Source organism: Cygnus atratus, chromosome Z (assembly GCF_013377495.2).
Source record: "Cygnus atratus isolate AKBS03 ecotype Queensland, Australia chromosome Z, CAtr_DNAZoo_HiC_assembly, whole genome shotgun sequence".
Classification (NCBI taxonomy): domain Eukaryota; kingdom Metazoa; phylum Chordata; class Aves; order Anseriformes; family Anatidae; genus Cygnus; species Cygnus atratus.
In genome coordinates, this window is record NC_066396.1 from 21,857,943 (window position 1) to 21,882,958 (window position 25,016).

Sequence of the window (25,016 nt, forward strand, 5' to 3'; positions counted from 1 at the left end):
CATTGACACCATGTGAAGTTTATCATGAATGGCACTAAATCTGGGGAATTTGCTTCCCCACTTCTGGGAGAAGCAAAACATACAAGAAAGGTTTGGTTAGGTCTAGAGTGTTCACTTAAGTAGACCATCAAGATGAAGAACATATTTCTGTAAAGTGCTACCAAGAATTTGTACCAGCATTTGTTTCCCCATCAGACATATAAATTTTGATAGAGCAATTTTCAGCTACTTGAGCAATCTAATCACATACCTCAGAATTACTGAATATTAACTTCTTTTTTTCTTTCACATACACAGTTTAAGACTCCATTTTTCATCCATGTGATGCTGTAGGCATTCTGTTTTTTGTCAGTCTGTTTAATCTTGCTCTGTTACACGTCTGTTGTGTAATCCCTCTTACCTGGTGTGTGCCCCATTGTATGGCTAAAAAAACATATTCATAAATAATGTTTCTGGATAAATTACAAGATGGTACTTAACTGGAAAGCATTGCAGAAAACATTTGCTTTTAACATACCTTGGCTTTTTTATTTTTTTTTTTCTGGAATACTTTCAGTACTACTAAATCACAAGAAAAAAAAAAAAAGTTTGCATTCATTTGTAAGTTTTTCAAAGACAGCAGAGTTAAGAATGACCATCATAAAGCTTTTCTTAAAAAATCTATCAGCAGATTGTTTGCATAAAGTAGTGCACCATGCAGTATCTATAAATTAATAAATGCTGTAGGAAATTGTCAGTCTACTCTTTTCTCACCATGAGAGACAACTAATTTGTATTGTGTTTTGAATGACACTTATTCACCCATGTGGATAAATGCCATGGAAGAGCTGACAGAGTATGTGACTGACAGTGTCTGTAATTGCATTTAACTTCATAAACAAAAGGATTAACATATGTTGTATACACCAGAGAGTATTGCCAATCAGTCTTCAAAGTGAGAATCCTGGGAAAGACAACAGTCATTAAAAACATCTAAATTAAAACTACAACAACAAAAACCATAAATAAATAAAAACTCTAGAAAAATGACCCTTAACATTATATCACCATGTTTCCATATCTTTAAAACCATTAAGCATTTGGGCTTCTAAATATACATAAACATGTATTGACTATCAAAACATGGGGTTAAACTTTGCATAAACGGTCCACGAAGAGCCTTGACTCTGGTCCCTTTTTTCTCTGTGCTTTCATGAAGATGCATTTGAAGAAAGAAGGCTGGGGACAGGGAATTCATTTTATAAATGAATACTGCCAGGTTACATGTTTTATATTATGAAAGACAGTTATAAATTATACGACAATATGCCATTATCTTGTCTTATCTGCTTTTCATCTACCATGAAAGCTAATTAAAAAAGGAAGCTAAGATTTTGTATAGCTCTTTCTTCCTTTTCTGAACTCTTCTCTCTGTTGAGCAGAGACAGAACCCAAGGGCACAGCATGGAGCTGGGACAGGGGAGGGTCAGGCTGGGTGTTAGGGAAAGGTTCTTCACCCAGAGGGTGGTCAGGCACTGGGACAGGCTCCCCAGGGCAGTGGTCATGGCACCAAGCTGCTGGAGTTCAAGAAGCATTTGGACAATGCTCTCAGACACAATGTGATTTTTTGGGTGGTCTTTTGGAGGCCCAGGAGGGGACTTGATGATCCTTTTGGGTTCCTTCCAAATCAGGATATTCTATGATTCCTCCAGACCAAATTGTTATCACAATTAAAGTGGTGTAATTCTGAATGAATTCTATTGAAGTCAACTGATTTCTTTCAGAATTATATCAATGTTATTAGGAGGAGGGAAAAAAAAAAAAAGAAAGGAGAAAAAAAAAAAGATTATTGCTGCACAAGGAAATTGGAAATTGTTCAATGCATCTTTTAACAAGCTGAAATGTATAATAAAGAAAGGAGGGGTCACATAAAGCAAATTGAACAGGGCCTTGCAGGTGAGATTGCAAAGCTAAGGAAGCAGGGAGCAAAATTATTTTATGGGCTGTAAGACGTAGCAGCATCATGATGGGGAACTGGGGACCTTGGTGGTAGGGTCCCCACAGGTAAAATGGATTGCCTAAACAAACAGGAATGTCTCTGCCACAATTCCCTGTAACTGCATATAGTTTGTTTTGTCAGCCACTTTGGGACTTGTATCTACCTTAGGGCTGCCTTAGCGTAGGGAGAGCTTCTGTAAATGGAACTGCATCAGGCTTAGGCAAATGACATGGAGCTCTTTTCATTACACAGAATTCCTCCCCTGCACCTTTAAAATATGCACCTCCTCTATGATCTGCTATTTTTATTCTTTCATGATTTCTAGAGAGTACGTATTGGACACAAATGCTTTCATTTTATCTAAAATATTCCCAGAAATGTGCCCATGTGTTTAATACAGCCCAAATAAATAGGGCATGGATCCTGTGCAAGTAAGAGCATGAGATACTGTAATTAAAACCTTTATTGTTAGTCGTACAAAGAAGGTAGCAAAATAATTAATATAGTTCCAACATGAAAATTTACTTTACCTGAATAATATTACAGGGGTTTAGTTGCAATATTAAAAGGGTGGTTTTCAGATTTAATGTGCTAAGCATTCCAACATTTTTTTTCTTCTTGCTGACAGTCCTTTATACCAATGGTCAAATCACCTTTCCATCCTCCTTGCTGCTAATGTCATTTGTGCTTTTCAAACCTTTCTACCTGTAATGCCACCAAAAACATTTGAATGAACATGACTGGAGTGTAATAAATTGTAGTGAACATGACTGGAGTGTAATAAATAGACCCACCAGGAACTAAATATTGAGGAGGTGACATTTGCAGAGGGAAACAACATTTTTGTGAGTGCACATCTCTTTTCATTAGGTAGCTCCTCCCTTCTGAGTTCTTAGCTCTTATGTAGCATACGCATCCTGGCAGTCCTTTTTAGCTCTGCTATGTCTCTGGTGAAAAGCAAGGGGAATCTACAGCTGCTGGTGCCTCATCACTAAATGTGAACAATGAGATAAGGGAGGGATTTTTCACATCTAGGACATCTACCACATTTTGTGAATCACCTGTTCCTTAAAACAGCAGGTATCTGGGCCTAAACATGATATAAATTGCTTTAAGCTGCTAGCTAACGAAAGAACCTCAAATCTGAAGTTATTTCTTACCCAGTCACACTGAAGCTGCAGCAGATATATCTAATCTGACATTTTCTCTGTGTGCTCATGATATCTACGCCATGAATTATATTTGCAATAAAGCTGACCTCTTCTGTCTACTACAGAACATCTTTAAGGACCAGTTTAATATTCCAGAATATAAGCAGCACAAAAAAGCCACATCATTCACAGAGGCTAGTCTGGCTCACCTATTTTTCTCCCTTGGGATGTGCTTCTCCTAAACTCTGAGATGAGGGGAGTAGATAGGGAAGCTCTTCATACAGAGCTATTATAACCTGGGACTATTTATCAATTCAAGTGTAGCTCTCAAGCTAAATCTAGATCACAGGACTTGGGCTGTGCTGATGCTCATGCCAACAGCTCACCCAAATTCCTAGTGGCAGGAAGAAACAAACAGCAACGCGAGCTCAGGGAAACATTTGGACCCTTCAGCATGTTCACTGCACGTCTCAGATAAACAGGCTGAGACTCCTGTGGAGATATTTCTCACCAGTGACCTTCAGCTCTCTACAGCAGCTGTCTGCCTTCTAGCTTTAGACTCCACAGAAACTTTGCTTTGGTAGAGCTAGGAAGTTGTTTCTCCTAGTTCCCTCCCTGCTTTGTACCATCACAAAAGTAATATATTAGGCTTCCAGTATTCACAAGTAACAACAAAAGGTTAAAGATCACTCCTGAATCAGTTTCTAGTATTTCCAGCCATTTGGAATAAACATCAGTGAAAACATCCCTCTGTTTCTGGAGAAAGAGGATGGCTGATTAAAGACTCTAAGCAGCTTTCTCATTGTTTGAGAAAACAAGGTAAGGTGAAATTCTGAAAGGTGCAGTTCATACTCAGTAAACCTATCAATCAAGGTTGGCAAATTAGGCAGTATCTTAATCTTCCTAATATCCATCCCCAGTTTTTTGTAGCACTCCATTTTTTGGTTAATGCTATCAGTAACCTTTAAGGAGTTAGTAAGCAGAAGCATTCTCAGTGTTTGAACTAGTAATTGAAGACTGGAGAGAAGGGGTGAAGAGAGACCAGGCTATCTGAAAATGTGATTAATAAGTCTGTTGCAATATAGACACATATTACACTCGTGGACAAACAAAGAATTATCCCTTGCAATAATGCAGTGTTTGACATTTATAAAAGATTCTGAATTAGATCACAGGAGTATCTTTTTTTTCCTCTCAATTCACAGGAGGCAGTAAAAGCTTCGTTCAGTAGCTACCATAGAAAATGAAGCAGTTAATACAGACTTCAAATTTCAATTAACTTGCACAGCAAGTTCTCCAAAGCACAGAGACTTGGTCTGCTAAAGCACTGAATGCACACATCCACTCAACATTACGTGTGCAGTCAGTCATGGTGTGAGAAAATGCAGCAATTTCACATACAGCCAGTATTTTCGTTTGTGTTTCTGAATACAAACACACTGCTGTGACACTGCCTTACTGATGTGCCTTTTGACACCCAGGGATTAAATGTGAACATTCATTATATATCTCTCTTTTTCTTTAATAAATACAAACCCTACTTTAATCAGAGAAGATATTTTCTTCTGCCTTATACAGGGCTTATGCAATTTCTCCTTAATTATGAATTTATGAAATCATTTCAATGTCTGGCCTTTGTATAATGCAACTTGTCCCCCTTGTTCTGCCAGTTTAGAATCATAGAATCATAGAATCATAGAATATCCCGAGTTGGAAGGGACCCATAAGGATCATCAAGTCCAACTCTAGGCACTGCACAGGTCTACCCAAAATTTTAGACCATGTGACTAAGTGCACAGTCCAAACGCTTCTTAAATTCAGACAGGCTTGGTGCAGTGACTACTCCACTGGGGAGCCTGTTCCAGTGTGTGACCACCCTCTCGGTGAAGAACCTCTTCCTGATGTCCAGCCTAAACTTCCCCTGCCTCAGCTTAACACTGTTCCCACGGGTCCTATCACTGGTGATAACAGAGAATAGGTCACCTGCCTCTCCTCTCCCCCTCGCGAGGGAGTTGTAGGCTGTGGTGAGGTCCCCCCTCAGCCTCCTCTTCTCCAGGCTGAACAGGCCAAGTGACCTCAGCCGCTCCTCATATGTCTTCCCCTCTAGGCCCTTCACCATCTTCATAGCGCTCCTCTGGACACTCTCCAACAGTTTAACGTCCTTTTTTTACTGTGGTGCCCAGAACTGCACACAGTACTCGAGGTGAGGCTGCACCAGCAGAGTAGAGCAGGACAATCACTTCCCTTGACTGACCAGCAATGCCGTGCTTGATGCATCCCAGGATACAGCTGGCCCTCCTGGCTGCCAGGGCACACTGCTGGCTCATATTCAACTTGCTGTCAATCACAACCCCCAGATCCCTTTCTGCGGGGCTGCTCTCCAGCGTCTCATCACCCAGTCTGTACGTATAGCCAGGGTTGCCCCGTCCCAGGTGCAGGACCCGGCACTTGCTTTTGTTAAACTTCATGTGGTTGGTGATCGCCCAGCTCTCCAATCTGTCCAGATCTCTCTGCAAGGCCTTTCCACCCTCATCCGAGTCCACAGCTTCTCCAAGTTTGGTGTCGGCAAATTTGCTCAAAACACCTTCCAGTCCTACATCCAAATGATTTATAAAAACATTGAAGAGGACTGGCCCTAAAATGGAGCCTTGAGGGACCCCACTAGTGACCATCCACCAGCCAGATGTGGCCCCATTTGCCACAACCCTTTGAGCCCTGCCCGTCAGCCAATTGCTCACCCATCGTATGATGTTTTTGTTTAGCTGTATGCTGGACATTTTGTCCAGTAGGATCCTATGGGAAACCATGTCAAAAGCTTTGCTGAAGTCCAAAAAGATCACATCAGCTGGTTTGCCTTGATCGACTAGATGGGTGATCTTATCATAAAAGGAAATCAAATTTATTAGGCAGGACCTACCCCTCTTGAACCCATGTTGGCTGGGACCAATGACTGCATTGTCCCCCAGGTGCGCTTCAGTAACTTCAAGGATCATCCTCTCCATAATTTTACCAGGCACTGACGTGAGACTGACAGGCCTGTAATTGCTAGGGTCTTCCTTCTTACCCTTCTTGAAAATTGGCACAACATTTGCCAGCTTCCAGTCCAATGGGACCTCTCCAGATTCCCAAGATCATTGAAAAATAATTGAAAGAGGTCCTGCGATTATGTCAGCCAGCTCTTTAGGCACCCTGGGATGAATCCCATCCGGACCCATGGACTTGTATGGATCCAGGTGGAGCAGCAAATCCCGCACACATTCAGGGTCAGTTGGGAGCTTGTCATTCCCACTGTCATGGTCCTCCAGCTCACGGTACCCTGGGTCCCGAAGCCCATCATCAGTGTTGAAGACAGAAGCAAAGATGGCGTTAAACATCTGTGCTTTGCCTATGTCATTGTTTGTGAGGAGACCTTCCCCACCTAGTAGCAGACCTATGTTTTCTTTGGTTCTCCTTTTTCTGTTCACATATCTAAAAAAACCTTTTTTATTGTCTCCCACAGACATGGCCAGCTTCAACTCTAGTTGGGCTTTGGCCACACAAATTTTCTCCCTACAAACACTGTATTCGTTCCTCATCACCTGACCTTCCTTCCAGCAGCCGTACACTTTCTTTTTGCCTAAGCTCCAGTAGAAGATCCCTGGTCAGCCAGGCCGGCCTTCTGCCCTGCTTGCCTGACTTCTGATATTTTGGAATCGCCTGATCTTGTGCTTTTTCAGGAGGCAGTGCTTAAAGATTGACCAGCACTGATGGATGCCAATGCCTTCAAAAGCAGTTTCCCAAGGGACCTTGCTGACTAGTTCCCTGAGCAGCCTGAAGTCTGCTTTCCCCATATCCAGGGCTAAAGTTTTGGTGACAGTTTTCCTTCTGTCACCATAAATTCTAAACTCAACCACTTCATGGTCACTATGACCGAGACGGCCACCCATTGCCACGTCTCCCACAAGACCCTCTCTGTTCTCCAGCAACAGATCTAGGAGGGCACCTTTCCTAGTTGGCTCTCTTAGCACCTGCACCAAGAAGTTATCATCTAGGTGCTTTATGAACCTCCTGGACTTGCTCGTGTCAGCCATGTGGTGATCCCAGTTGATGTCCGGCAAGTTGAAATCGCCCATAAGGACAAGGGGAGTTGATCTCGAGGCATCTCTTAGTTCTGCAAAGAATAATTCATCGGTGTTGTCATCCTGGCCAGGTGGTCTGTAATAGACTCCCACAACAACATCCCCTTAATTTGTTCGTCCCTTAATCCTTACCCAGAGGCTCTCAACTTTGGCATCACCAACCTGAAGTTCCACACAGTCCAGCCCATGCTTCACATACATTGCCACCCCGCCACCTCACCTACCCTGCCTGTCCCTCTTGAAGAGCCTGTAACCACCTATTGCAACACACCACCCACAGGACTCATCCCACCAGGTTTTGCTTATGCCGATGATGTCGTAGCTGTGGGACTGGGCCAAGACTTCTAGCTCATCCATTTTATTCCTCATACTGCATGTGTTTTTGCAGAAGCACTTCAAATGCGCCTCCCTACACGCAGCACCTTGTGTAGCCAACCGAAGGGCCTCACTAGCACACAGTCCCTTTGAATCTAGCACACCATCCCTTAGCCCATCACCGGCGTGCCTGGTTTTATCCCCTTCCCCCTTCAACTCTAGTTTAAAGCCCTATCTATCAGCCCTGCCAACTCCTGAGCAAAAATCCTCACCCCTCTCTGAGAGAGGCGCATCCCATCTGGTGCCAGCAGGCCCGGTGTCGCATAGACCTTCCCGTGATCGAAAATCCCGAAATTCTGCTGGTTGCACCAGTCCCGAAGCCACGTGTTAATGTGATGAGTCTGCTTGTCAGCATCGATCTCCCCTATCGGAAGGGCAGACGCAAACACAACCTGTGCCCCTGATCCTTTAAGTAGTCACCCCAAAGCCCTAAAGTCCCTTTTGATCGTTCTCGGACTTCTCGTTGCTACCTCGTCATTACCAGCCTGAAAGACCAGTAGTGGGTAGTAGTCGGTGGGCCGTACCAGGCGCTTGACTTTCTTAGCGAAGTCTCTCACCCGAGCCCCAGGGAGGCAACAGACTTCCCCGTGGGTTGGGTCCGGTCAGCATATTGGGCCCTCTGTCCCTTTCAAAAGGGAGTCCCCCATGACAATAACCCTTCTTTCTTTTTTGACAGATGATGTAGCAATGCGGGGGGTAGGTTGCCTTGCCTTAGGCACCCTCTCCAACTGGGATGGGCTTTCGTCTACTTCGTTGTTCTGACTGTCGTGTTCTAGACCCTCATACCTGTTATATAAGAGTAGATGGGAAGGTGAGGTGGGCAGGGACAGCACTCGCCTACCACCCCAAACAGGGACCTGTCTCCATTCCCCCCCTTGGCCTAGGTCTCCTCCTACTGCCTGGTGGGATGAGGGAACTTTTGTCTTCTGCGTAGCGGGAGACATTTGTGCTATGGCAGGCTCGTGAGTCTGTCTCAGAGAGGGCAGAGTACACCTCCACCACTCAATTTCCCTCTCAGACTCCCTGATACTCCTGAGCCTGCTCACCTCCTCCCGAAGCTCCGCTACCTGGCTGAGCAGCTCTTCAATCTGGGCACACCTGCCACAGGCATACCCCTTGCTGCTGCTGTCAGATACCAACAGAAGACTCGGGCACACCCTGCAGCCCAAGACCTGGATGGCTGCGTGTTTCCCCAAGCCCTCCGTCTGAGTAGCCACATCGGTGACTGCTGCTGGAGAGGCTGCAAGAGATGCGGAGGCCATGGTTTTCTGCCCGGTTGATACCATGACCAGGTTCCTCGCAGGCATGTTACAAGTACTGAAGGGAAAGACCGCTGCAAAAGAGTGGCGAGGGGCCCTCCCTGCTCGCCCTGCCTACATGAACTGCTGCACAAGCTACTGTGTCCCGCACTTCTGACGCGCCACGCCCTGTTTGCCCACCCTGGTCACCATGCTCCTGGTTGCTCGTGCTCCCTAGGGGCTGCTTTTGAATGTCAGGGCACTGCTGGCTCCGCCTACGCCTCGTCAGCCTCCCTCGGGAGGGCTGCCGGGTGCTGGCGGCTCCCTCGGCTGCTTCGAGTGGCCTCGATGCCAAAAAAAAAGCCCTGCCTGTCTCGATCCCCTGCTCCACTGCAGAACGCGTCTGCCCCGGAGCCGATCGCCTCGGCAAGTGTAGATCATTCTTGTTTGTGGTTGCGAGAAGTCTGGCGCAGAATAGTCCCAAGTCCCAAATTTCCAAACTCTTCAAGACTCTAGTAATGGTATAAGCATGACTTAGTTGGACTGGGCAGTGTCAGGGACAGCTCCTCTATATCAGTGCTCCAGTCCCAGCATTCACCAGCATTACCAAGGAGCCTCCTAAGCTGCTTTTACTGAGGAGGGTCCACAGACACATCTCTGTACTGCTCTCTAGAAACAGATACGAATTCCCACTGTATTCCAGCTACTTGCCTTCTCCAGAGAGTTGTATACAAAACCCTGCCTTGCCACACATTTGTTTATTTACTTTTTCCTCTAATGTACATGTGCTCCCCTTAGTCAGCTCTTCCAAAAGCTGCCTGTCAGACTGTAGCAACACCAGCATGACATTCACAATGCAGGCATGATGCCCTGAACCCTGTATCAGCACCATCTGAGCTCTTCCATCATTATACATAGCAAGGACTGACATATTCCCAGCTTTCAGCCACAAAACTTCAACTGGCATGCTGTCTTCAAACAAGTTATGACCAGAAATATATTGCAAAATAGAGGAATCAAAACAGAAAAGAGAGAACTCCCTCCAAGTTCAGGCTGCCAAAGGGTACGCAAAAGCATTCATTATGGAGATGCAAAGTAGTTAGAGCTGCTACAAGAACTTCACAAAATTCAAGGAGAGCTTGAGACAGGTTTAAGTACACATTGCAGGTTTTATTCAAAATATAAAACATTAACCAAGGTCTGTAACCTTATAAACATTAAAAGATTCTTCATCCATGAAGACCCCTCTTTTTTGGACACTTGAGGAGTCATTTGAACCTGATTTCTAAATGTGCATGTTCTTCAGCCACTGGGTAACATCCTTCAGTTTAAGCTCATTAGGACTAAAATGATCAACATTTACATTTTTTTTCTCTAGACAACTGTCTCTACTGGGATGGTGCATCTGTGAAGCCACTAACACAGTACCAAGTGTATAAGATAGATGAGCCAAACCAGCTATTATCCTTACAAGTTCCTCTCTGTGTTACTGACTTAGGTAACAATGTTTTGTTGTTATTGTTTTTCCCCACTTTCCAGGAGAACAATGCTAAACAACATAGCAAACTTCACTCATCATCTGAAGAGATGTTCTCAGCTGTCTGTTTTCCAGTGTGAAGTTGTAAGCCATACTCTCGCACATATTTAGATACCAAAAAATCTGAGGCATGTATTAAAATTTTTGAAAGCAAAAAGGTAACTAACTCTGATTTTGTTCTGGGTTCTTATTCCATCAGTTCTGATGACACCGAAAATCTGAAACATGCAGCTACATCTTTAGACATTTAGATACTATAAAAAATTTACACGTCTTTCCACATCAAGTATCAGACTGAGAACATCATATGACTGCTTTAAATCAGTTTTGAACTCTATAAATATTTCTTTTTTAAATCCAGACACCCTACTCATAATACCAACAGCTAGGGCACATTGTGCTGATGAATCATACGATCAATTTTATTTTAAAATGCCTATAATGAAAGCTTCATATGCTTACATACCTGTTGTACCTTTAAATGTTTCTCTGAGTCTAACCTAAAGTGTCCCGCCTCACTGACTCATAGCAAGGGAAAGGCTAACATTTTTCCGATTTCCAATTTCAATTTCTAGTTTTCCAGTTTCAATTGTTTCCTTACAAATAATGTTAAATCTCTGAAAAACATTTGATTCCACAACTGCACATATGCCTTTTCCAACAGCCCAAGAGCTATTTGGGTTTTTCATTGAACCCCGGTAAACTGAATCTGAATTGACAGTAACTGCCAGCTCTGTAGTTGTATCTCATCATAAATAACTAATACTATAATGAGGTCACTGTTCTGCCCTTTTCCTCTTTCTAACTCATCTCTTCTTAAGCACTATCTGCTGATTTCTGCAAGTATATTTGATGCCTATCAGCTCAGAGGAGGCCAAACACATTCACATGGTGAATGCAAATGGTGGTTACATCAGCTACTTTAAAAGCCCTTGAAAAGATCTCTCTGTTTTCAGTAAGTTTCTGTGGCAGGGTTACTGAAGTAGCAAAGCTGCAGAAAAGATTTCAAAAGATCTCAATGGAAATATTCTGGGAGTAGAAAGACATAGATAATGTTTTATGGTTTACTGAAATGTTATTCCCCCCACCCTCCCCAGGAGAGGATCCAGGGGAAGGGGTAGAAAATTCAATTTTCTGGCAGGAAAGAGGACTTCCAAGGCTGCTGACTCTCTTGCTGCAAGGGCTCAAAGCTGCAGGAGCCTTTGGATATCAAGGACTTGGAACTGACAGATCTGTCAAGGAATTAACATATTATGAGATTTTTAAAGTTAAATCTCAACTTTCATAAGTAGGAAGAAACAGAGAATTTTGAAAGAGGATCAACAATGATTAAGCACTGTATGCAGCTGAGGGGACTGAATGCAAGTAGGAAGCTCCTGACACCTGGCTAATGAACCGCCCCCCCCCCCCCCCCCCCCCCCCCTCCACTAACTCCGCAGGAAAAGCTGAGCAAGAGCACTAAAGACTTCTCTGGTTCAAGGGACTCCACAAGCACTGGCTGAAGCTCCACCCTCCCTGGCCACAGTGAAGGCAGGATGCTTTTCTCCCACCAAACGGGATGATCAGAAGGGGCTACGGCAGATGTGCTTCAACAGTTTCACTGAACAGGAATTTAAATGCTGGTATAATGTGCTACTGCTGACTGTAGAGCAGATAACATTGGTCAAAGACTTCACTTATTAGCATTAATTCCCTAATATATTCATAACCTAATTCCATAATGTTATACCGTCATTATTTCTATCTAATACTGCATCTATGTAGCGCATATATCTGAAGCTCATACATAGTGACAGAGCACTAAGGACTGAGATACCTAATATATTTTTGAGCCTCTTTTTCTACACTCCATTATTATAAAGCCAAAAACCTCTGTTAAAGGACAATAGGAGTTTAGGAAAGAAAGAAAGAAATCCAAACCTCTGTGGCTGACAACACTGGTCACACAACACTCAAATCAGTGATTTTTCTATTTGTAACCTTAAAAGTTTAGCATTTTTGTTACAGCTAAAATATTTAAGCATGTAATAATAAAATATATTAAAAAAAAAATAATAATGATTTATATTTTTGCATGTCTGCAATGTCTGCAGATAGTTGTTCCACAAACTGTTTCCCTGAAAGGAGAGTAGAGATTCATAAATACCAGAATGAGACAGGAAGGATAGTCTAGCAATTAGGCTGTCAGATATTGAGAGGATTGCTTCACAATTCTGCCTCTTTCAGATTTAGTGAGTGACTCAAGGACAGTATTTTCTCCATGGGAAAGCAATCCAGTGAGTGCTAGCCTGCCTTCATATGGATAGTGATTGCTGAAACCATCAAGCAGTCCTAAACTCAATGGCTCACTTACAAATTAGCTGATTGGGCTGGGAAATTGTATAATTAATTTATAATGAAAACAGGGCTGGAAGCTTAACCACAGAACTGTAGTGGCTATACTGGCAAAGTGAACTACTAGTTCATAAGTCCTTTTCAAAAAACAAGTGTACAACTTAATTAAAAATAATTTTAACAATTGCAGTTTGGTAGCATTAACAAGGAACCTACAAAACTGAAAGAATATTCATTTCATTAGCAGGAACTCCTGGTTGTCATTACATTTAACTTTGATGCCTGAAGTACAACCTAATTACACAGATTTTTGAGACAGAGCTTCCTCATTCTGTATGCTTTTGTCAGTCCAAATCAATTTAGCAGACTGCCTCCAGCACTCTTGAAAACACTGAGACTCTCATGACTAGTTTCTCTGGCAAGGTTTAAAAAAAAAAACCCTCTAGTCAGGTTTCCTAAGTTGCAAATCCCCAAGAGCATCTTCACACCAGCTTTAATAGCTTAGTCTATGACTGCTCACTCAGTTATCCCAGCTAAAAGATTCTGCAATCCCTTCCTTGCCAATTTAAGTGTAAAATATGGGATGTGTTGTTCGGTCCGCATGAGGGGTTCAAACTTTTGTGTGTCCAAGAAACGAGAAGTTTGTTTATTTAGTTCATTTGCCCTCTGTGACATACGGTCACAGTGATTCTCTCTCTACCCTCTGCCTTGGTTCATACAGCAAATCTGCCTAAGGCAGGTAAAAAGAGGCCAACTCAGCAGTGACCACATCAGCGTGGATGAGGTTTGGTCATTAACTTTCTTTCTTAGTAGTCAGCTACCGGAAGGAACATAAATTAGCAGAAAGCTTTTTGAGTCTGACATGCTTTTAGTGGTTGGATTCTTCTGGTGTCAGCAGATACAAGCTGTGGTGATGTCTGCCAGCAGCACTGCAAGCTGGAGCGCAGCCAGAATTTCTGCCATAAGCCTCAGAGGTATATTTGTCCTTGTGTAATAACGCTTTTCACAAAGGATCCCAAAGTGCTTTGAAACCACACAAGATATATTCAGCAAGTGATTCATCAGCAGGGCTTCTCCAGGGCACAGCTGTCTTTACACAGGCTGTAAACTTCTGGGGTCTTAAATAGCAGCATCTTCAACCAGCTTTTTAAAGCATGGGGTGGGTGGTGCCTGTGCTTGACTAACTCTTCTCTGTGGGGTTTGTCCTATTTAAAATAGAAAAAGGTGTGGTGGTTTCACACCAATGGGATGCTAAGATCCACCACTCTGCTCTCTGATTCCCCCTTCTCAGAAGGACAGGGAGATAAAATACAATTTAAAAAAATAAATAAGTAAATAAATAAAATAAAGCTCATGGGTGGATATAAGGACAGGGAGATCACTCATCAATTACTGTCACAGACAAAACAGATTCCACATAGGGAGATTAATTTATTGCCAACCACTAACAGACTACAGAAGTGAGAAACTAGAGGCAAACTAAGAACACCTTCCCCCCACTCTCTTCTACCTTCTCCCCCCAAGCAGTGCAGAGGAACAGGGAATGGGGGCTTCAATTCCTTGGCGATTCATCTCCACTGCTCCTTCATAGTCACTCTCTGCTCCTGCTCCATGTGGGGTGCCTCCCACAGGATGCTGTCCTTTCCAAAATGAGCCTGCAGAGGCTGCCCACAGGCAGCAGCTTTTCAAGAACTGCTCCCACTTGCTCCGTACCACGCGGTCCATCCCCCAGGAGCAAACTGCTCCAGCACGGGTCCCCCACATGTGGGCGGCAGCTCCCCCCAGACCCCCTGCTCCTGCGTGGGCTCCTCTCCACGGGCTGCAGCTCCGGCCCGGGGCCTGCTCCCGCGGGGGCTCTCCATGGGCCACAGCCTCCTCCAGGCCACATCCACCTGCTCCACCGGGGGCTCCTCCACGGGCTGCAGCGTGGAGATCTGCTCCATGTGGGACCCATGGGCTGCAGGGGGACAGCCTGCTCCACCAGGGGCCTCTCCACAGGCCGCAGGGGAACTGCTGCTGACTGCCTGGAGCACCTCCTGCCCTCCTCCTGCACTGTCCTTGGGCTCTGCGGGGCTGGTTCTCACTCCTCTCTCCCAGCTGCTGATTTGCAGCAGGGTTTTTTTTCCTTTTTTTTTTTCTTTTTTTTTCTTTTTGTTTGTTTGTTTGTTTTTCTTCAGTCTGCTCTCTCAGAGACCCAAGCAGTGTCACTCATGGCTCAGCTCTGGCCAGCAGTGGGTCCCTTTTGGAGCCGGCTGGCTCTGATCTGACATGGGGTAGCTACTGGGCTCTGCTCACAGAGGCCACCCCTGCAGCACCGCCACTTTTGCCTTATAAGCACAACAGAGTGGAAAACAACAGAATACTGAATATTATTTTCTCTCAGTTTCATGCAAGTGCTTATTTACAGCACACCTCTTAAGACCAACCTGGCATAACCCCCAAAGCTGTTGAAATCTTACTGTAAGCACAAGTTATTTAGCATAGAATTGGCGCTCAGGACTTGGATACAGGCCCAGCATCCTGCAGAGGTCTTAGCTATCAAAATTCTCATAAACCCAAGGCAACTCAGATTACTGTTTCTTCCTGAACATTTCTATGGAAATTTGCAGTTGCAAAGTACAAATCTTCTGAATGTTACCTTAAGGTCTTGAAGTAGTTTGTATGAGTATGGCTTCCCCTTTCCCTTGTGCTGCAAATAGTTAAACAGTGTCAAGCAATATTATATGCATATAATAATATGCATATTATTTCTCATTCCTGATTGGAATCTTCATTTTGGAACCCATCAGAGTAAAGGATGCAAGAGAAATCATACTATTGCAATTCTGGGTGACACTTGATTAAAACTGATATCCATAAATGCTGAGACAAGTGAAGAAAGATTATAAAATTGTTGAAAAAAATATTAACATGATTTTTTATTTTTATTTTTTTACTCAGAACAGGAAATGATTGCCATAGGCATTATGAAACTAATAGGTAACACCGAGCACTTTTAAAACAAAATCCAGTAAATGTGAATCATGGGGGAAAAAAAAAAATCCTAATATAACAATAACGCCTTCCTAGGAGTCCATGAAAATGCTCCAGGTTTCCAGATCTCCAAATAGAAAGATAAAGACAGATCCAGTCTCAACACATAACCTAATCTCACCCTAGAAAGTAAGCAGCAGTAACCAAAGGATAAGTTAACCACAAAGAATTAGAATTTAGAATTAGTTTAAATATATCAGGAATATTGCATCAACTGAAAGAATTACAACCAGATCAAAAGCTCATTGGTATTCCACTGAGATTTGAGCAGGTTGGGTGATCTCAGGGCCTTAAAATTACAAAATCATCATACCACAGAAATACTCTAATTAGGAAGAGAAAGCTGTGCTCTTCCACTATGTAACAGCAAGAAAGATGTGAAAGTGACACATCAAAAAATTCCATTGGAAGGGAAGCTCTGTCCTGTGAGCTGCTGGCGTTGGTGGCGGGTGGTTCTCACTCCACTGGTGGGTGGACAGTCATTCATTATTGGCTAGAGTGAGGGAAATGCCAGTAACAGTCATTAAAGTCTAAATTTATGACAATCAATTAAGCTACAAGACAAAAAATAGCATTAGGCAAACAAATGTATTTACAATACACAGTTCCATGTCATCCCACCTTTGAAAGCTGGTATTGAAGCCACTATAAGAATTAGCACAAAACAGAAATTCTGTATGGTTTCTCCTGACAGTAGCTTAGGAAGAAACAGGACAGTCCCAAGATGGTTTGAAATGTGTGATTTTTTTTGTCATTCAGAATTGCTGGAGGACAATCACAATCCCCCAAAATATTCTAGAAAATTATCTCAGAAACAAATATTTGAAATGTTTGAAGCTTTCAATTTTCAGAAAATTTATGACATAAGATGCTTTAATTTCAGAACAAAAGCCATTCTAAACTAGAATACTGATTCTACTTAAAGCTGGGTTTCCAAAGAAGTGGTATTTGTACATTTGTGCTGTCTAACTGCTTGTCTGTGTAGAAGAGAGAAGGGCAAATTCCTGGTGTTTTGTGTAGAACTTATTTAAAAGGTAATGTGAGAGAAAATAAAAATTATTCTTTCCTTGGTGACTTTTGCAAAAATGAAAAATGTGCAAAATGTAATGCTTTCTCCTTAAACTCAGTCTGGTAAACCAATGCTTTTTGATTAAATATGTGTATGTATATATATATATGAATATTAAATATATGTATATATATGTGAATTACAAAAAAAAAAATTTAGTTCCATGCATAACCTCAGCAAAGTCAAGTTTGTTGGTAGTAGATATGTTGTGGAATAAAATGTATCCATTTCATGTAAGTATTCATTGCCTTCAGTGACTAAGATTTGAATCCACTACTCTAACTCAAGAAATAAATTTTTTATGGCAAAGATGTAATAAAACAAATTAAATATAGAATATATCAACCAGTAAAACACCTTGCAAAATATATATGATATCTAAGGTCCCAAAGGCAAAAGCATGGCACACAGAGATTAGTGAGCGAGGCTGCATGCTAGAAATTGTAGATTTTAAATAAAATATTCCTGTAATTCAAGTTTCTGTAAAGGTCATACTATCATTATCATTCACATACATGTTAAATGGCAGCTGGCTGCTCTGAAAAGCTGTTTCTAAGTAAACAGGAAAGGAAGGGAGGATGGAGGAAAAAGGAGTAATGGTAGGATGAACTCAATAAGGCAATGTAGGACAGATGTCCTCTGCATAAACCTAAGAAACAGGACCATTTCCTTACCTGTCACTTTGAGTTCACCGAGGCCTTGAGATTGATAAGAAATATGTCTTCTGCAGCATAAGGGTCAGATTTCCAGAACACGTGTAATGGTAAGTATTAAGAGTATCAATCAGAAAAGCACATTTCCATGGGAATGTTTGGCAAGAACCAGAACTGCAGGTCTTATTTTTGGCTGTACTGCTGAGAAAGGAGCAGAAGATGCCTTACTCAACACAGCTTCTTTTTCTGCTGGATAATCAATTACGCTGTCAGCTTTCAGTATTGGCTTCACATTTTAGTAGCATGAAGAGAGAGAAAATATAGTTTTAAATCTAAAAAAAAATTTGAACAAGCCCAAAGCCAGCCACACTATTTGATATTACTCATACACACCCCGCCAGGACTTACTCATTTTTCAGTTTATTATGCCCCCTTATGTGATCTATATTAAAATAAGCAAAATGTGAAGCAATCCATGTGTCAATGACATTTCTACAAAGTCTTGAGTTGCTTAGATCAGCAGACAATGCAAGTATAATAATATGAGAACTTCTCCATTATCACAACTATCCCTCACCAGTCCCTCTATACAAATACCTTCAAAAGTACTGATTTAACTGAACTATATGTTCCTACATTATCCTAGAAGTCTGCCTGAGTCCATGATTTTGAGATCCATCACTATGGCAGTACAAATAAACTCATAAAACAATGAAGAACTATGGGAGTCATGTTTTGCTCAACACAGAGGCAAAATGACCAGCACAAGTGGGGAGATTTGCAAGGAAGAGCATTACTTTTTCATTCTTATCTTTGACTCAGCGTCAGCTGCAGCTTGAAGTGCAGCAGCTGGCCTGGCTACAAGCAATTCAGAGAAGCAATGTGCTTCCTTCCAGATGCAAAAAGCATACATTTCCCAGATAGGATATATGTAAATATGTGTATTTCTCTGCTGCTACCCAGAGAGAGTTCTACACTAGATAAATGCTGTTTCAAGCCAGCACCTTAGTATAGCAGTCAGTTTGCTTTGTACCATAAACACAAAAAGTAGATTTAACAACATGCAGAGACAATTTGTCCTCTTGCCACAGTGAATAAAGCATTCATGAGATCTCTGGTGTTGGAAGTAACAAAAAGCTACTTCATCTTTGACCTGATTGATATCCAGTCAGGTCAAATCTGATGTTTACTCATAGTAGAAATGTCTATATCTGTTTATTGCAGTAGAATTTATTATTACACACAGATATAATATTCTATTAGTTTCATTTATTAAGATCCACCATAGCTTTCCCGTAATACAGTTGCCATCTAAACATGAGCTGAAATGTTCTCTGCAACTTGATACATAAACTTAGGAGAAACAATTGTTCTAGCGTTATTAAGAATTTTAAGATATTGCATATTTGTCAAAAACAGTACTATTAGTCTGATTTTCCCTTATGGGAGGTAGCAGATGCATGTAGTCCTGGTAATTTTAGCTGATAAAATTGAAGAATTCTGCCACTGATCAAAAATTTTTGAAGACTAATATTGTAACCCGTTCTGAATAAAACACCAGAAGAGCAGTAAGACACATCTCCAATGATCAAAATAAATCTACTTCAACGCTCTGCATGTTCATATAGAATAAAGAATTTTTTCAAATCAGTCTTCAACACTGGTAACATATTTTTTTGCAAGCATTTAAGCACATTATGAAATTATTATGTGATTTGACCATAGACATTTCTTCTGTAAGATCCCTGCCTCATTCAGTGGTTACAATGGACAGTGGAAACAGATTTTTCTCTTCTTTATCAGTTTTTCTTGAAACTTACCTCTTAGAAACAAATTATATTAGTGTTAGTAATCACATGCGCTCCAGGGTAATCTTTGCATATCATTTAAGTATTTTATAAAGTACCTATATCCAAATTGATATTGTTATCCTCATTTTAGATATGGAAAACAGAGAAAGAGACATATTAAGACCAAAACATTTTTTTGATTTGAGGTATCCTGTTTGTGGTTAATTGAATCCTTATGTTTAGATAGTTTTGCATTAGGTTATGTACCACCTTAAAAAAATAAAATAAAAAAAAAATAGAAAGGTCTCCATCAAATGTTGTCACCTACCAAAGACCACGGTTTGATTGGCTAGTGTAAAAGCAAATAAATCAGTGGCAGAGGTGGAACAGATGCCATTACTTTCAAATATCATTCAGCCATATTAGGAAGGCTTTTCTTTTCTGTAATCTACTGTCTGGTTCAGCAAGTGCTTTCCCACCTCTGCCCCATATGAGGGTGAGTACTACCTTCTTCCTCTGCTACCTTGCACAGTCATTGCTCATCTGCAAAGCAAGACACCCTCATGCTGACTGCAACAGAAGACCCAATGAGAAAAAAACATAAACAGGATACTTAAAGGTAAATGAAGTAACATTTGCAAAGCACTGTCATAAAGCTGCACTTGCAATCATAATGCTGAATTTCTGCAGCTTTTGGCCAAATTGCTCTGCATCTTAGTATAACAATAAATACAGATTAAAAAGGTTAATTTCCTACTTATTTTTGTTTAAAAAAAATAAAATAAAATTCAGGAAATAGCACAAAGCATTGAACTTTCCTATTTGAGCCTATTATATTGGCTCCCAAGGGTTATTTACAGGCCTTGGACTTCTGCTTTCACCACAACTCTGTGTTTCTGAAGCTACCCAGTGACTAATTGCAAAAGGAGACTGTAACACCCCAAAACTGATGAGCACTAGAGTAGGATGAAAGATGTACTTTCCCCATGGACTCCCTCTCCCAGCCTTCCATCCCTCATTCCCCAGCTGCCTTTTCCAGCCATGCCTTCTCCTGATCTGCCCCCCTTCCCAGACATGCATCACCAGCAGCCCTTGACATTGCCAGCACTTTTGACCCAATCTCCTGCTCCCTGCACAACTGGTGGTCTCCTCTCCTTCACCACTTCATACACCAGAAGAACACAGACAAGTATATAGTACATACAAGTGTCACATTTCTTCTGGCCTACAGCAGCTAAAGTTTGTTTTGGTCTTTGTTTGGAGCCTGATAAGTTGCTTTTTAAGGATAACAGTAGCATGCTAGTCCTATCATAATTGCCTTATTCCTAGTTTATAGATGGTATGTTCATAAGAGTTTGTTTCTAAATGTAAGCATTATCAAATTAGTCACAGCCCCCAAATAAATTTTATTAAAATTTTTATCTAGTGCTTTAGACTGTTCTGTTATCTCTGATGATCAAGATCAATTTATGTGTTTGTAACATACATACATGAAAACATATGAAACTTCCCTGATGCTCACTAGAGATGTAAGCAATCCAGGTTTCTGTCCCCATTTCTGGCATGAATGGTGATGTATAAGAATCAAACATTTGCTTTTCAAGAATATGCTTTGTTATAAAACTGTTGTCAAGCATTTCATTTATTAAGTTAAAATTCTAATGAATAACAAACATGAAAGGGGAGGAACACTGGTTAATTAAGTTTGCCTTGAGTTGAATTGAAAAAAAATGCATATTCGTGGAAAATGTTTTTAATTATTTGCCTTGATCTATAATCATGTATAGGTAGTATTTGGAAAGGGAAGAAACAATATTTTTTAATAATTTATATAAAATAACAATTTACACTTTAATTGCAGGTCTTCAGAGCTCCACAAATAGTAATTACTCATAATGACAGAAAAGGTGATTCTAAAAATACTGTATAGCAGAAGTGGAATAAAAAAAAAATTTTTTTTTGAAAGCTTAAATAGATTTTTTTTTTCTACAAACATTTGCAGTATTCCACACTGTGGCACTCTGTAACACTTTATTATCACTGGTTTCATTTTCCTTATGGGGCTTGTGAACTTTCTAGGCAACCACTGTACAGTGGGCATGCTTAGGTTTTAAAAGCTTTAGGAAGCCAATGGATCACTTAATAGAAACAGCAGGACAGTGCAACATGCCTCTATGAGGGCAATAGATGTCAAAGGACCATCACCACAATAAAGCTCAAATACTACTTAAAAGTACCCATTAAGAACCATCTTGAAGCATTGAAGAATGTTTAATATTCATCAGCAGTCACCTGTGAAGCACTAACAGCCGCCTTCATACTCAAAATATTAGTTAAATTGTACCCAGGGATTTGAAAGTTCCCTGGGAAGATGATCTATCTGCTTGCAGTGGGTTTACGTGGCAAGGTTTTGGTGGGGGGGCTGCAGGGGTAGCTTCTGCAAGAAGAGTACAGAAGCTGCCCCATGTTAGATAAGGGCCCTGCTGCTGGCCAGAGCTGAGCCAATAAGCAATGTTGTTTGTGCCTCTGGGAGAGCGGATTTAAGAAAAGGAGAAAAAAACTGCTGCTCAGCAGTATCTGGGAGAGAGAGAGAGGAGTGAGAAGCATCCCCACAGACACCAAGGTCGGTGAAGAAGGAGAGGGAGGAGGTTCTTCAGGCACCAGAGCAGCAGTTCCCCTGCGGCCTGTGGAGAGGCCCCTGGTGGAGCAGGCTGTCCCCCTGCAGCCCATGGGTCCCACACGGAGCAGATCTCCACGCTGCAGCCCGTGGAGGAGCCCCCGGTGGAGCAGGTGGATGTGGCCTGGAGAAGGCTGTGGCCCATGGAGAGCCCCCGCAGGAGCAGGCCCCGGGCCGGAGCTGCAGCCCGTGGAGAGGAGCCCCTGCAGGACCAGGGGGTCTGGGAGGAGCTGCCGCCCACATGTGGGGGACCCGTGCTGGAGCAGTTTGCTCCTGGGGGATGGACCGCATGGTACGGAGCCATGTGGGAACAGTTCTGGAAGAGCTGCTGCCTATGGGCAGCCCCCGCAGGCTCATTTTGGGAAGGACGGCATCCCGTGGGAGGCACCCCACATGGAGCAGGGGCAGAGAGTGAGTGAGAGGGAGTGGCAGAGATGAAGCATTAGGGACCGACCACAGCCCCCATTCCCCTGTGTTGCTCGGGGGGAGGAGGTAGAAGAGGGTGGATGGGGGGAAGGTGTTTTTAGTTTGCTTTTGGTTTCTCACTCTTCTGGTCTGCTAGTCATAAGCAATAAATCATACTAATCTTCCTATATTGAGTCTGTTTTGCCCATCACAATAATTGTTGAGCAATCTCCCTGTCCTTATCTCAACCCTTGAGCCCTTTTCATCATATTTTCTCCACTTTCCCTTTGAGGAGGGGGAGTGAGAGAGTGATTGTGGTGAAGCTCGGCTGCCCACCCGATTAAAACCACCACAGTGCTCGAGAGCAAAACTTTGAGTTGTTTTAACAGCTCCAGTGCATTTCATGAAACTGAAGATATCTCTGTCTTTTTGCTTGTCAGAGAACTTGAGCAGGAGTATAGCTCAACATTGTAAAAGAAATGTCATCTCTGGCTTGCTGCAGTGAAGGCAGCTCTGCAATTTTCACCCCAGAGCAATCAGAGTTCGAAAGTACAGCAGGAGCTCCAGGTTCAGAGGGTGCCAGCCACACTGAGTTTTGAAACTCCTGCTGCTAAAATAATTCAGGAGTTTCACTGATACCATTTCTGGAGCCAGGTGGACATTGGTTTTCCCAGGCTTAATCAGAACAAGGTTTTGATTGTACACGCGCACACACACACATACACACACTGCAGTTCTTCATTTAAAACAAACAAACAAAAAAAAAAAACAGGTAGGTGTCTAGCTGCATATTACTGCTCGTGTTGTCTAATGCCCTGAACATAAGGCTGAGGATCAGGAGCACTGCAGTATATATAGTATACGTATTGCACTGTCTTGGGTTTGTAGTACTACCAGTCTCATCTCTACAGGTAGCAGCAGCTTATGGCTACATACACTTCTTAAGGCTCCATCAGCTGTTGAAAATCAACCACTGTGTTCCTGCAGCCTTTCATCACAGCAGCAATCAAAGGCTGTGGCTCATGTTGGAAGTTGTTGGGATCTGAACCTGCCTAGTGTGATCACAGCTGCCAAGCTTACAGAGGGGACTCATCTGCCTTGTCCTTTTAAATGCTCCTAATGCCATGCCAGCCTCTTTGTGCTGTTTGCAGGAGACTGAGGATCAGTTCTGAATCTGCACCAGTCATCACTGTGATGGGCAACTTTGTTCTGTCATTTTTCTGATTCCTGCCTCTGCTCTTTGAAGAGCCTTGTGCCCCAGGAAACTCCATCATGAGCTGTGATTCTGGGTATTTTTTTCTCTGGTTCCTTTAAGGATGAAAAGGAGCTCTGCATGGGAGGGTTACTTTGCCTTTCCCATATTATTCATCTGCTGAAAGGTTTGCCACATTCAGTTTATGTCTAATTACTTCTCTGTCATTCCCATTAGTCACCGCATGTAATGTCAGAAGCTGAAGGATCTTTGCTGGGAATGACAAAGCCTATCTGGTTTAGTTATCTTTTGTATGAGATGTCTGGTATTGGGCTGTTATATCAATTACAATCTACATCAATGCCTTGTAGCTTTCTGACCCATTAAGGTGGACATTTTGTAGTGCCAATCAAGCACAGACCCAGATCTACCCTTGAGTATTTCTCAGCAATGCTGATGTCTTTGCTCTGAACACTGGCACTTTTTACACCTTTTGTAAACTTATGAGTCTTTCTTGTATGTCCAGTATGACATTTTGCTATCATCAGTGTAGCTGAGTCCACCATTACCTATAGTTTACTCCTAATTGATTTTTTTTTCTTTTTGAAGGAATACACCCTGTATGAGAGGTGTGTTAATGACATCCAGGACAGGTATTGCCATATTTCTGTTCTTGCTTACTGGGGGACGGGCTGATATCAACAGTTTAATAACATGGATAGCTCAGCTCATATCTTCTGCATTATTTCATGTCAAGATTGAATCTCTAGCAATTATGCCCTGGGATTATTAGATAGCAAACAATTGTGTCCTTAGTAAATGGGTTAGTTACCCAATGTCTTGTAAACAACACTGTTGGATTTTGTTTTGTTTTGTTTTGGTCATGTTATATTGCCTTCATAAGAATTATCTTCATATCAATAGCTCAAATGTCCCAACATAATATAGTTCAACCAAGAGTTTCTTAATAATACTGCACAGCTTAGTTTTGCAGTACCTATTTCTGGATCTCCTGTAAAGAGGCTTTTTCCTAGTTATATACTATATAGGATAAGTAGGAATGCAACAACAGGTGCATGACCTAGGTGGGTGGGGGTGGGGGGACAAAACAAACAAACAAAGCAAAACAAACAAACAAACAAAACCTTAAATGGTATATTGACAAAAGTGAAAATTAAGACCAATAAAATATATTTCAGTATTCCAATATTTTAGGAAAATTGTGTCAGATTTTGGTCTCTAGGTAGCTGACAAGACCTGGTTTAAACAGAGATGGATTAGGAAATTCTCACCCCTCTATCACACTCTCTGACATGAGTTTTTTCTTAATCTTTACCAGGTATGTAAAAACCTGGTAATATTTGCCTATCTGATAATATTTAAAAGTAAGATAACTATGTCAAAAATCTAATCCTGCAGGGCAAAAGTTGAAAAGTTCCTTCAGTTCTTGGGTCTTCCAGCATCAG